This window comes from Eulemur rufifrons, unplaced genomic scaffold (genome assembly GCF_041146395.1).
Source record: "Eulemur rufifrons isolate Redbay unplaced genomic scaffold, OSU_ERuf_1 scaffold_469, whole genome shotgun sequence".
Taxonomy (NCBI): Eukaryota; Metazoa; Chordata; class Mammalia; order Primates; family Lemuridae; genus Eulemur; species Eulemur rufifrons.
Genome location: NW_027183251.1, coordinates 1087 through 15041, shown reverse-complemented (window position 1 = coordinate 15041; position 13955 = coordinate 1087). Strand labels below are relative to the sequence as shown.

General features: G+C 53.5%; 6 non-coding genes across 6 annotated transcripts; all 6 read right to left on the bottom strand.

Annotated features, from left to right (window-relative positions):
* Positions 1–2037: 2037 nt before the first annotated feature.
* On the bottom strand, positions 2038–2156 carry LOC138380457 (5S ribosomal RNA). The gene has a single exon (XR_011232793.1). It is a non-coding gene; the product is annotated as a 5S ribosomal RNA (ribosomal RNA).
* A 1264-nt stretch (positions 2157–3420) lies between these two features.
* LOC138380454 (5S ribosomal RNA) lies at positions 3421–3541 on the bottom strand. The gene has a single exon (XR_011232791.1). It is a non-coding gene; the product is annotated as a 5S ribosomal RNA (ribosomal RNA).
* Positions 3542–7047: 3506 nt separating this feature from the next.
* LOC138380455 (5S ribosomal RNA) lies at positions 7048–7166 on the bottom strand. The gene has a single exon (XR_011232792.1). It is a non-coding gene; the product is annotated as a 5S ribosomal RNA (ribosomal RNA).
* A 1268-nt stretch (positions 7167–8434) lies between these two features.
* On the bottom strand, positions 8435–8555 carry LOC138380451 (5S ribosomal RNA). Its single transcript, XR_011232788.1, has one exon. It is a non-coding gene; the product is annotated as a 5S ribosomal RNA (ribosomal RNA).
* A 3526-nt stretch (positions 8556–12081) lies between these two features.
* LOC138380445 (5S ribosomal RNA) lies at positions 12082–12200 on the bottom strand. Its single transcript, XR_011232782.1, has one exon. It is a non-coding gene; the product is annotated as a 5S ribosomal RNA (ribosomal RNA).
* A 1295-nt stretch (positions 12201–13495) lies between these two features.
* Positions 13496–13616, bottom strand: LOC138380450 (5S ribosomal RNA). Its single transcript, XR_011232787.1, has one exon. It is a non-coding gene; the product is annotated as a 5S ribosomal RNA (ribosomal RNA).
* Positions 13617–13955: the final 339 nt, after the last annotated feature.

The window sequence follows — 13955 nt, the reverse complement described above, 5'->3', positions numbered from 1 at the left end:
TTTTTGTTTATATTTCAAATTTTCCATAATAAAAAGTCTCAAAAGATATCATAAACAGGGTAAAAAAAAAAAAAAAAAAAAAAAAACAAGTTGCAAACAGGACAAGGTATCTGTAGCGCATGTAATTGGGAAAATATTACTATTACACAATATCTACGTTTAATGGGCTTAATAAGCATTTGACACTGTATCCTCATTATTAATCAAGGAAATACAAAATGAAAAATGAAGCAAGATGTAGTTTCAAACTCACCAGATTGAGGAAACTTAAAAATACTGGATCACTGTGTTGGCTGGAGGGAAATCACTTACACGCACACTGCTGATATGGGAGGTGAAATTATAGAACCATTTGGAAAACAATGTAGCATAAATGGATATGAACAAACACTGGCATGATTTAGGAGCAAGCATATTCTCTGAGTGGCACGTACCAGAGAGAAGATAGGGCACATGTGACCAGGAAACATCTAGAGCAATACTCACGGGAGCCCCGTGTACATGGACCTAGTCAAAGGTCGGTTAAAGATATTTCGATTCATTCGTGCAGTGCCGTTCTACAGAAGTGCTGATGAACTGCAGCTTCCTGTGTAAGCAAGGGGTATTCTCCAAACAGAAGGTTTCCCCTGGAACACAAGTTACCCAGAATGATTCCACATGTATCATATAAACTGTGAAATGAACAAACTACCTCAACGACATAGTCCTAGAACACAGAGCAAAACCTTTAAAAGGAAAAGGATGACGGTCGAGATGGGATTTGTTTGGGAGAAGTCTTTTTGGCGTTTTTTTGGGTTTTTTTATTTTTTATTTTTTGGTTCCACGCCCTCAGAAAATGATACACGGCGGCTTCCGACATATGACTAAACTCCCATTTTTATAAGGTGAGTGGTAGAGTTTTGGTACAGTTAATTCGATTTGATATAATAATCATCATAATGACAATTATGATGATGGTGATTATTCTTTAACATATCCATTTCCCAAATTAAAAGAAAAAGAGAAAGAAACAGATTGTGAATTTCTACTTATAAACCCTGTTTAAATTTGATTATTTATTAATTTGGGGGAAATGATTAGTTTGGGGACTCTGTGTCCCTCTATCTAGGAATATAGTATAGGCTCTCCATCGATTTGGGCCATCATTGATGTTTTTCCTAAGTTTTCCCTCTAAGGTGGCACCTTTGTCCCGCAGGCGCTATGGAGATTTTTCTGGGACGTTGAATGTTATCCTTTTTAAAAATTGCATTCATTATTGTGTATTTGCTGGGCAATAAGAAATATTGGATCTATCGATTGAATGTTGATTTCCTATAGAGCTATCTTGCCGGACTCACTTAGGATTTCTACAGGTCTCCCACGCATACGGGCAAACATTCTGTTTTGAGAACCGTAGGAGGTGAGGAAAATGAAAAAGGTGATTTTCCTTTCCCATATATTATTAGTGTTTTCCCTTGTTTTAGTATATTTTCAGAGCGTCTCTTGCAGTATTGAACAGAAGAATTTCATATCAACACCCTGGTCTTGCTCGTGACTTTCGAAAGAATGTTTTAACTTCTTAATCCCTAAGAATACTTTCTAAAGATTTAGACTTTGGAAAAGTGTTTCTAGATGTCTTCTCATCTGGATTCTGAAATTATTTTACCGTGAACAAATAGCCAACTGTTTCGATTCCATTCTTCTGCACATATGGATATGATCCAATTTTTCCTTTCCTAGGTTAACGTGGTCATCTAGTTGGACAACTTTAGAATTTGTCCTGAATTCAGAGCCGGTGGGTGAGAAGTTCGTTCCGGAGGCCCGGACCTGCGGCAGGTGTCTGAGGGGCGACAGCCTCGGGCACTGAGCCTCCACATCTCAAATCTGACCCTCTCTCCAGGGGCCACGGGGCAGGGGCAGGGTCCGAGCCGGCCGGGGGCGGCAGCCGGGGGCGGGCGAGGAGGGCGGAGGGCCCCCACCCCTTCCCAGCCGAGGTGGGCGGAGGAGCCCCCCCTTCCCAGCCCAGGGGGCCGGGACAGAAAAAGAGGCAAAGCAAAAAGCCTACGGCACCCGGTATTCCCAGGCGGTCTCCCATCCAAGTACTAACCGGGCCCGACCCTGCTTAGCTTCCGAGATCAGACGAGATCGGGCGCGTTCAGGGTGGTATGGCCGTAGACGGCGGCGGCCCTCCCCGGACGCCTCAAGAGGCCGAGCTGCTGCTACGCGGCCCTCCCTGCCCAGTCGGCTCCCTCCGGCCGCCCTGCCACTTCGCTAGCCCGCCTGTCCGTACGGGGGGCGGGGGGCGGGGGGCGGGGGCGGGGGCGGGTTGGGGTTTGGGAGGGGGCGGGGGGGGTTGGGAGGGGGCGGGGGCAGGCGGAACCTGGCGGGTCTCGCGCGCACACCCCTCCCCCACCCAAACCACGGACGCACCACCGTCCCACACCCCAAGGAGCAGACCCACGGGCACGCGCGCAGGGTCTGACTTCCACGCGTGGGGACGGAGGGCCAGAGCCCGAGAGTGCGCGAGAGAGAGCCCTCCGCCGCCCCACGCCAGGGCACGGTGGGGAGGGCCTTTGGGGCAGGGCCAGGACAAGGAGGCAGGGCCCTGCGGCTGCTCCTTCGCCCCGAGGGCCTGAAGACGTGCAGTGTCCCCCCCACCCCGCCACCCCACCCCCGTCTGGGGAGGACTGTTCTGCCCGGATTCCCGTCAGGGCCTGCATGTGCCAGCAGCCCCCTCGCGGGGGTGGGGGGCCGCAGCCGGCTATCCTGTTGCTCGGTGGGCCGGGGTTTGGGGTGGGTAGCCATGGGTCGGGGGGCCGGTGGGTCCTTTGGGTTTGGGTGCGTGTGCTCCGTGTGCTGTTGTGTGTCCTCTCTGCCCGGGTGGCCGGCGACGTGCCCTGTGCGGTGCGCCGGTGTGTGTCTCTCGGGAGTCCCGGCGAGGAGCCCGCCCAGCCTGAGGCCCGGGCCTGAGGCCCGAGTGTGCGGCGGAGAGGAAGTCCACGGTGGGCTGGGGGTCCCGGGGCCCTGGGGCCGGTTTGCCGCCGTGGGCTGTCCCGCGCCGTGTGTAGGGGATGTCCCGGAGTGCGGGGGACGGGCGTCCGCGGGAGGGGGGGGAGGTGGGTGGGTGGTGGTGGTGGTGGTGGTGGTGGTGGTGAGGAGACCCAGCAGCACTTAGGGATCCCGCCGCCCGGCCCGGTGTGGGCCCAGGGCTGGGGCTCGGCTGCTGGCGGAACGGAAACGGCTGGGATGCTGCGCCGCTGCCGCCGCCTGGCGGTGCTGCTGCAGCGGGGCAGAGGGAAGGAAGCCCCGGGCGGGGGCAGCGGGCGGCGCGGGCGGCCGGTCCGGGGGCCAGTGGGGAGAGCGGCGCGGAGGGCGGAGGGAGGGGGACCCCCACCCCCGACCCCCCACGGGATAGCGGGCGGGACAAAAGAAGAGGCAAAAAGCCTACAGCACCCGGTATTCCCAGGCGGTCTCCCATCCAAGTACTAACCAGGCCCGACCCTCCTTAGCTCGTCCGAGATCAGACGAGATCGGGCGCGTTCAGGGTGGTATGGCCGTAGACAGCGGCGGCCCTCCCTGGACGCCTCAAGAGGCCGAGCTGCTGCTATGCGGCCCTCCGGGCCCAGCGCCTCCCCACCACCACGCCCCCCACCCCCCGCCCCCCGCGCCCTCCTGCAGCCCCGTAGCCTTCAGGGCCTTGCTCGCTACCTGCTACCTACACATCAAACACTCCGCACTTTGCCACTAACACATAGACCCATGACAACAAAAATCAAACACTCCCTATCACATCTATTCAAACCACCCAGGACACAAACGGAGGACAATGTGTGACTTAGCACATTCTACAAACTGCAGGAGCTCACATCAAGGCCCAGGGAAATATTCCAAAGCAGTGGGACATGGCCCGGAGCTCCCTGGACATGAGCAGACTGGCTTCGGCCCACAGCAGCTCTTACGTTTTCACCGTGGAGCCAGAAAAGTAGAAAGCTCCTTCCTCGCCTTTCCTCCTTCATGCAGTAGGAAGCAGTCCACGGTTATATGGTGAATGGCTACGATTATTCTGTGGGATCATGCAAAAAAGACATGCTGTGGGTGTCTTTGAGAACTTGCAATTTGGGGGTGAGAGAATGAAGTGAAATCGGTAAAGTAGAGTAAAAAAAACTCTCCGTTCTCAGTTTGAATTTTGGATTATCAGTGTCAAGTCAATGTGTTTTTCTTTAATCTTTTTTTACTTCTTCCATGGAAAGTGCTGACACATAGGTACAAACTCAACAGTAGTGCATCTCACCAGCATCTAGATCGTGGTCCCCACCAACCGTTGTTATTAAACGGTCCTAAGACTTACTGGAGACATAGGCTGACTTCAAGTCTGGGGCGGGAAATGGACGCCTCTTCTACTGGGCGGCGTGGATGCTCTGATATCCAACAGGACGAGGGTCATGTCAAGAGACACAGGAACCAGAATGAGTGGACTCTCGTTTGCCAAACACAGGACAGTTTGATCACCAGGAAGTATAATAATGGCAAGATAGTGAAACACGTTAAAGAGGTTTAAATCCACGATTAAGCCCATAACAATGCCGAAATCACTCGGGTCACTGTGGACAGCGGTAGGAACCAAAGTGAAATGGTGACAACCGGGGCTGCCCCCAACTAGCTGGGATGTATGGACACTCTTTCAAAAGACATCTCAACCAGTCACAAGGTATGTACTGTATTTGGACTGGATTCAAAGAAACTGAAATGAGTGTATGTGTCTCAGGGAAACGCAAACATTGAGTAAGTCCTTGCTGTGATCTCTAATACGGCTAAGTTTTTAGATGGAATGATGTGGCTGTGATGACATTTAAAAAGGAAAGGAAGCCTCTACCTTTGATAGAAACATAGTGACTTTTTATCGACGGAGGGATATGATTAAGGGGATCATGAACTTAAGGTAGGAGGGGTATAAAAGAAACAAGCTCTGGCCAAGGCTTGGTCATTTCTTGAGTCAGGGTGGTGAGTACATATTCTACTACTCTTTCTGTTTTTGTTTATATTTCAAATTTTCCATAATAAAAAGTCTCAAAAGATATCATAAACAGGGTAAAAAAAAAAAAAAAAAAAAAAAAAAACAAGTTGCAAACAGGACAAGGTATCTGTAGCGCATGTAATTGGGAAAATATTACTATTACACAATATCTACGTTTAATGGGCTTAATAAGCATTTGACACTGTATCCTCATTATTAATCAAGGAAATACAAAATGAAAAATGAAGCAAGATGTAGTTTCAAACTCACCAGATTGAGGAAACTTAAAAATACTGGATCACTGTGTTGGCTGGAGGGAAATCACTTACACGCACACTGCTGATATGGGAGGTGAAATTATAGAACCATTTGGAAAACAATGTAGCATAAATGGATATGAACAAACACTGGCATGATTTAGGAGCAAGCATATTCTCTGAGTGGCACGTACCAGAGAGAAGATAGGGCACATGTGACCAGGAAACATCTAGAGCAATACTCACGGGAGCCCCGTGTACATGGACCTAGTCAAAGGTCGGTTAAAGATATTTCGATTCATTCGTGCAGTGCCGTTCTACAGAAGTGCTGATGAACTGCAGCTTCCTGTGTAAGCAAGGGGTATTCTCCAAACAGAAGGTTTCCCCTGGAACACAAGTTACCCAGAATGATTCCACATGTATCATATAAACTGTGAAATGAACAAACTACCTCAACGACATAGTCCTAGAACACAGAGCAAAACCTTTAAAAGGAAAAGGATGACGGTCGAGATGGGATTTGTTTGGGAGAAGTCTTTTTGGCGTTTTTTTGGGTTTTTTTATTTTTTATTTTTTGGTTCCACGCCCTCAGAAAATGATACACGGCGGCTTCCGACATATGACTAAACTCCCATTTTTATAAGGTGAGTGGTAGAGTTTTGGTACAGTTAATTCGATTTGATATAATAATCATCATAATGACAATTATGATGATGGTGATTATTCTTTAACATATCCATTTCCCAAATTAAAAGAAAAAGAGAAAGAAACAGATTGTGAATTTCTACTTATAAACCCTGTTTAAATTTGATTATTTATTAATTTGGGGGAAATGATTAGTTTGGGGACTCTGTGTCCCTCTATCTAGGAATATAGTATAGGCTCTCCATCGATTTGGGCCATCATTGATGTTTTTCCTAAGTTTTCCCTCTAAGGTGGCACCTTTGTCCCGCAGGCGCTAGGGAGATTTTTCTGGGACGTTGAATGTTATCCTTTTTAAAAATTGCATTCATTATTGTGTATTTGCTGGGCAATAAGAAATATTGGATCTATCGATTGAATGTTGATTTCCTATAGAGCTATCTTGCCGGACTCACTTAGGATTTCTACAGGTCTCCCACGCATACGGGCAAACATTCTGTTTTGAGAACCGTAGGAGGTGAGGAAAATGAAAAAGGTGATTTTCCTTTCCCATATATTATTAGTGTTTTCCCTTGTTTTAGTATATTTTCAGAGCGTCTCTTGCAGTATTGAACAGAAGAATTTCATATCAACACCCTGGTCTTGCTCGTGACTTTCGAAAGAATGTTTTAACTTCTTAATCCCTAAGAATACTTTCTAAAGATTTAGACTTTGGAAAAGTGTTTCTAGATGTCTTCTCATCTGGATTCTGAAATTATTTTACCGTGAACGAATAGCCAACTGTTTCGATTCCATTCTTCTGCACATATGGATATGATCCAATTTTTCCTTTCCTAGGTTAACGTGGTCATCTAGTTGGACAACTTTAGAATTTGTCCTGAATTCAGAGCCGGTGGGTGAGAAGTTCGTTCCGGAGGCCCGGACCTGCGGCAGGTGTCTGAGGGGCGACAGCCTCGGGCACTGAGCCTCCACATCTCAAATCTGACCCTCTCTCCAGGGGCCACGGGGCAGGGGCAGGGTCCGAGCCGGCCGGGGGCGGCAGCCGGGGGCGGGCGAGGAGGGCGGAGGGCCCCCACCCCTTCCCAGCCGAGGTGGGCGGAGGAGCCCCCCCTTCCCAGCCCAGGGGGCCGGGACAGAAAAAGAGGCAAAGCAAAAAGCCTACGGCACCCGGTATTCCCAGGCGGTCTCCCATCCAAGTACTAACCGGGCCCGACCCTGCTTAGCTTCCGAGATCAGACGAGATCGGGCGCGTTCAGGGTGGTATGGCCGTAGACGGCGGCGGCCCTCCCCGGACGCCTCAAGAGGCCGAGCTGCTGCTACGCGGCCCTCCCTGCCCAGTCGGCTCCCTCCGGCCGCCCTGCCACTTCGCTAGCCCGCCTGTCCGTACGGGGGGCGGGGGGCGGGGGGCGGGGGCGGGGGCGGGTTGGGAGGGGGCGGGGGGGGTTTGGGAGGGGGCGGGGGCAGGCGGAACCTGGCGGGTCTCGCGCGCACACCCCTCCCCCACCCAAACCACGGACGCACCACCGTCCCACACCCCAAGGAGCAGACCCACGGGCACGCGCGCAGGGTCTGACTTCCACGCGTGGGGACGGAGGGCCAGAGCCCGAGAGTGCGCGAGAGAGAGCCCTCCGCCGCCCCACGCCAGGGCACGGTGGGGAGGGCCTTTGGGGCAGGGCCAGGACAAGGAGGCAGGGCCCTGCGGCTGCTCCTTCGCCCCGAGGGCCTGAAGACGTGCAGTGTCCCCCCCCACCCCGCCACCCCACCCCCGTCTGGGGAGGACTGTTCTGCCCGGATTCCCGTCAGGGCCTGCATGTGCCAGCAGCCCCCTCGCGGGGGGGGGGGGGCCGGAGCCGGCTATCCTGTTGCTCGGTGGGCCGGGGTTTGGGGTGGGTAGCCATGGGTCGGGGGGCCGGTGGGTCCTTTGGGTTTGGGTGCGTGTGCTCCGTGTGCTGTTGTGTGTCCTCTCTGCCCGGGTGGCCGGCGACGTGCCCTGTGCGGTGCGCCGGTGTGTGTCTCTCGGGAGTCCCGGCGAGGAGCCCGCCCAGCCTGAGGCCCGGGCCTGAGGCCCGAGTGTGCAGCGGAGAGGAAGTCCACGGTGGGCTGGGGGTCCCGGGGCCCTGGGGCCGGTTTGCCGCCGTGGGCTGTCCCGCGCCGTGTGTAGGGGATGTCCCGGAGTGCGGGGGACGGGCGTCCGCGGGAGGGGGGGGAGGTGGGTGGGTGGTGGTGGTGGTGGTGGTGGTGGTGGTGGTGGTGGAGAGGAGACCCAGCAGCACTTAGGGATCCCGCCGCCCGGCCCGGTGTGGGCCCAGGGCTGGGGCTCGGCTGCTGGCGGAACGGAAACGGCTGGGATGCTGCGCCGCTGCCCCCGCCTGGCGGTGCTGCTGCAGCGGGGCAGAGGGAAGGAAGCCCCGGGCGGGGGCAGCGGGCGGCGCGGGCGGCCGGTCCGGGGGCGGTGGGGAGAGCGGCGCGGAGGGCGGAGGGAGGGGGACCCCCACCCCCGACCCCCCACGGGATAGCGGGCGGGACAAAAGAAGAGGCAAAAAGCCTACAGCACCCGGTATTCCCAGGCGGTCTCCCATCCAAGTACTAACCAGGCCCGACCCTGCTTAGCTCGTCCGAGATCAGACGAGATCGGGCGCGTTCAGGGTGGTATGGCCGTAGACAGCGGCGGCCCTCCCTGGACGCCTCAAGAGGCCGAGCTGCTGCTATGCGGCCCTCCGGGCCCAGCGCCTCCCCACCACCACGCCCCCCACCCCCCGCCCCCCGCGCCCTCCTGCAGCCCCGTAGCCTTCAGGGCCTTGCTCGCTACCTGCTACCTACACATCAAACACTCCGCACTTTGCCACTAACACATAGACCCATGACAACAAAAATCAAACACTCCCTATCACATCTATTCAAACCACCCAGGACACAAACGGAGGACAATGTGTGACTTAGCACATTCTACAAACTGCAGGAGCTCACATCAAGGCCCAGGGAAATATTCCAAAGCAGTGGGACATGGCCCGGAGCTCCCTGGACATGAGCAGACTGGCTTCGGCCCACAGCAGCTCTTACGTTTTCACCGTGGAGCCAGAAAAGTAGAAAGCTCCTTCCTCGCCTTTCCTCCTTCATGCAGTAGGAAGCAGTCCACGGTTATATGGTGAATGGCTACGATTATTCTGTGGGATCATGCAAAAAAGACATGCTGTGGGTGTCTTTGAGAACTTGCAATTTGGGGGTGAGAGAATGAAGTGAAATCGGTAAAGTAGAGTAAAAAAAACTCTCCGTTCTCAGTTTGAATTTTGGATTATCAGTGTCAAGTCAATGTGTTTTTCTTTAATCTTTTTTTACTTCTTCCATGGAAAGTGCTGACACATAGGTACAAACTCAACAGTAGTGCATCTCACCAGCATCTAGATCGTGGTCCCCACCAACCGTTGTTATTAAACGGTCCTAAGACTTACTGGAGACATAGGCTGACTTCAAGTCTGGGGCGGGAAATGGACGCCTCTTCTACTGGGCGGCGTGGATGCTCTGATATCCAACAGGACGAGGGTCATGTCAAGAGACACAGGAACCAGAATGAGTGGACTCTCGTTTGCCAAACACAGGACAGTTTGATCACCAGGAAGTATAATAATGGCAAGATAGTGAAACACGTTAAAGAGGTTTAAATCCACGATTAAGCCCATAACAATGCCGAAATCACTCGGGTCACTGTGGACAGCGGTAGGAACCAAAGTGAAATGGTGACAACCGGGGCTGCCCCCAACTAGCTGGGATGTATGGACACTCTTTCAAAAGACATCTCAACCAGTCACAAGGTATGTACTGTATTTGGACTGGATTCAAAGAAACTGAAATGAGTGTATGTGTCTCAGGGAAACGCAAACATTGAGTAAGTCCTTGCTGTGATCTCTAATACGGCTAAGTTTTTAGATGGAATGATGTGGCTGTGATGACATTTAAAAAGGAAAGGAAGCCTCTACCTTTGATAGAAACATAGTGACTTTTTATCGACGGAGGGATATGATTAAGGGGATCATGAACTTAAGGTAGGAGGGGTATAAAAGAAACAAGCTCTGGCCAAGGCTTGGTCATTTCTTGAGTCAGGGTGGTGAGTACATATTCTACTACTCTTTCTGTTTTTGTTTATATTTCAAATTTTCCATAATAAAAAGTCTCAAAAGATATCATAAACAGGGTAAAAAAAAAAAAAAAAAAAAAAAAAAACAAGTTGCAAACAGGACAAGGTATCTGTAGCGCATGTAATTGGGAAAATATTACTATTACACAATATCTACGTTTAATGGGCTTAATAAGCATTTGACACTGTATCCTCATTATTAATCAAGGAAATACAAAATGAAAAATGAAGCAAGATGTAGTTTCAAACTCACCAGATTGAGGAAACTTAAAAATACTGGATCACTGTGTTGGCTGGAGGGAAATCACTTACACGCACACTGCTGATATGGGAGGTGAAATTATAGAACCATTTGGAAAACAATGTAGCATAAATGGATATGAACAAACACTGGCATGATTTAGGAGCAAGCATATTCTCTGAGTGGCACGTACCAGAGAGAAGATAGGGCACATGTGACCAGGAAACATCTAGAGCAATACTCACGGGAGCCCCGTGTACATGGACCTAGTCAAAGGTCGGTTAAAGATATTTCGATTCATTCGTGCAGTGCCGTTCTACAGAAGTGCTGATGAACTGCAGCTTCCTGTGTAAGCAAGGGGTATTCTCCAAACAGAAGGTTTCCCCTGGAACACAAGTTACCCAGAATGATTCCACATGTATCATATAAACTGTGAAATGAACAAACTACCTCAACGACATAGTCCTAGAACACAGAGCAAAACCTTTAAAAGGAAAAGGATGACGGTCGAGATGGGATTTGTTTGGGAGAAGTCTTTTTGGCGTTTTTTTGGGTTTTTTTATTTTTTATTTTTTGGTTCCACGCCCTCAGAAAATGATACACGGCGGCTTCCGACATATGACTAAACTCCCATTTTTATAAGGTGAGTGGTAGAGTTTTGGTACAGTTAATTCGATTTGATATAATAATCATCGATTTGATATAATAATCATCATAATGACAATTATGATGATGGTGATTATTCTTTAACATATCCATTTCCCAAATTAAAAGAAAAAGAGAAAGAAACAGATTGTGAATTTCTACTTATAAACCCTGTTTAAATTTGATTATTTATTAATTTGGGGGAAATGATTAGTTTGGGGACTCTGTGTCCCTCTATCTAGGAATATAGTATAGGCTCTCCATCGATTTGGGCCATCATTGATGTTTTTCCTAAGTTTTCCCTCTAAGGTGGCACCTTTGTCCCGCAGGCGCTAGGGAGATTTTTCTGGGACGTTGAATGTTATCCTTTTTAAAAATTGCATTCATTATTGTGTATTTGCTGGGCAATAAGAAATATTGGATCTATCGATTGAATGTTGATTTCCTATAGAGCTATCTTGCCGGACTCACTTAGGATTTCTACAGGTCTCCCACGCATACGGGCAAACATTCTGTTTTGAGAACCGTAGGAGGTGAGGAAAATGAAAAAGGTGATTTTCCTTTCCCATATATTATTAGTGTTTTCCCTTGTTTTAGTATATTTTCAGAGCGTCTCTTGCAGTATTGAACAGAAGAATTTCATATCAACACCCTGGTCTTGCTCGTGACTTTCGAAAGAATGTTTTAACTTCTTAATCCCTAAGAATACTTTCTAAAGATTTAGACTTTGGAAAAGTGTTTCTAGATGTCTTCTCATCTGGATTCTGAAATTATTTTACCGTGAACGAATAGCCAACTGTTTCGATTCCATTCTTCTGCACATATGGATATGATCCAATTTTTCCTTTCCTAGGTTAACGTGGTCATCTAGTTGGACAACTTTAGAATTTGTCCTGAATTCAGAGCCGGTGGGTGAGAAGTTCGTTCCGGAGGCCCGGACCTGCGGCAGGTGTCTGAGGGGCGACAGCCTCGGGCACTGAGCCTCCACATCTCAAATCTGACCCTCTCTCCAGGGGCCACGGGGCAGGGGCAGGGTCCGAGCCGGCCGGGGGCGGCAGCCGGGGGCGGGCGAGGAGGGCGGAGGGCCCCCACCCCTTCCCAGCCGAGGTGGGCGGAGGAGCCCCCCCTTCCCAGCCCAGGGGGCCGGGACAGAAAAAGAGGCAAAGCAAAAAGCCTACGGCACCCGGTATTCCCAGGCGGTCTCCCATCCAAGTACTAACCGGGCCCGACCCTGCTTAGCTTCCGAGATCAGACGAGATCGGGCGCGTTCAGGGTGGTATGGCCGTAGACGGCGGCGGCCCTCCCCGGACGCCTCAAGAGGCCGAGCTGCTGCTACGCGGCCCTCCCTGCCCAGTCGGCTCCCTCCGGCCGCCCTGCCACTTCGCTAGCCCGCCTGTCCGTACGGGGGGCGGGGGGCGGGGGGCGGGGGGCGGGGGCGGGGGCGGGTTGGGAGGGGGCGGGGGGGGTTTGGGAGGGGGCGGGGGGGGGTTGGGAGGGGGCGGGGGCAGGCGGAACCTGGCGGGTCTCGCGCGCACACCCCTCCCCCACCCAAACCACGGACGCACCACCGTCCCACACCCCAAGGAGCAGACCCACGGGCACGCGCGCAGGGTCTGACTTCCACGCGTGGGGACGGAGGGCCAGAGCCCGAGAGTGCGCGAGAGAGAGCCCTCCGCCGCCCCACGCCAGGGCACGGTGGGGAGGGCCTTTGGGGCAGGGCCAGGACAAGGAGGCAGGGCCCTGCGGCTGCTCCTTCGCCCCGAGGGCCTGAAGACGTGCAGTGTCCCCCCCCACCCCGCCACCCCACCCCCGTCTGGGGAGGACTGTTCTGCCCGGATTCCCGTCAGGGCCTGCATGTGCCAGCAGCCCCCTCGCGGGGGGGGGGGGCCGGAGCCGGCTATCCTGTTGCTCGGTGGGCCGGGGTTTGGGGTGGGTAGCCATGGGTCGGGGGGCCGGTGGGTCCTTTGGGTTTGGGTGCGTGTGCTCCGTGTGCTGTTGTGTGTCCTCTCTGCCCGGGTGGCCGGCGACGTGCCCTGTGCGGTGCGCCGGTGTGTGTCTCTCGGGAGTCCCGGCGAGGAGCCCGCCCAGCCTGAGGCCCGGGCCTGAGGCCCGAGTGTGCAGCGGAGAGGAAGTCCACGGTGGGCTGGGGGTCCCGGGGCCCTGGGGCCGGTTTGCCGCCGTGGGCTGTCCCGCGCCGTGTGTAGGGGATGTCCCGGAGTGCGGGGGACGGGCGTCCGCGGGAGGGGGGGGAGGTGGGTGGGTGGTGGTGGTGGTGGTGGTGGTGGTGGTGGTGGTGGAGAGGAGACCCAGCAGCACTTAGGGATCCCGCCGCCCGGCCCGGTGTGGGCCCAGGGCTGGGGCTCGGCTGCTGGCGGAACGGAAACGGCTGGGATGCTGCGCCGCTGCCCCCGCCTGGCGGTGCTGCTGCAGCGGGGCAGAGGGAAGGAAGCCCCGGGCGGGGGCAGCGGGCGGCGCGGGCGGCCGGTCCGGGGGCGGTGGGGAGAGCGGCGCGGAGGGCGGAGGGAGGGGGACCCCCACCCCCGACCCCCCACGGGATAGCGGGCGGGACAAAAGAAGAGGCAAAAAGCCTACAGCACCCGGTATTCCCAGGCGGTCTCCCATCCAAGTACTAACCAGGCCCGACCCTGCTTAGCTCGTCCGAGATCAGACGAGATCGGGCGCGTTCAGGGTGGTATGGCCGTAGACAGCGGCGGCCCTCCCTGGACGCCTCAAGAGGCCGAGCTGCTGCTATGCGGCCCTCCGGGCCCAGCGCCTCCCCACCACCACGCCCCCCACCCCCCGCCCCCCGCGCCCTCCTGCAGCCCCGTAGCCTTCAGGGCCTTGCTCGCTACCTGCTACCTACACATCAAACACTCCGCACTTTGCCACTAACACATAGACCCATGACAACAAAAATCAAACACTCCCTATCACATCTATTCAAACCACCCAGGACACAAACGGAGGACAATGTGTGACTTAGCACATTCTACAAACTGCAGGAGCTCACATCAAGGCCCAGGGAAATATTCCAAAGCAGTGGGA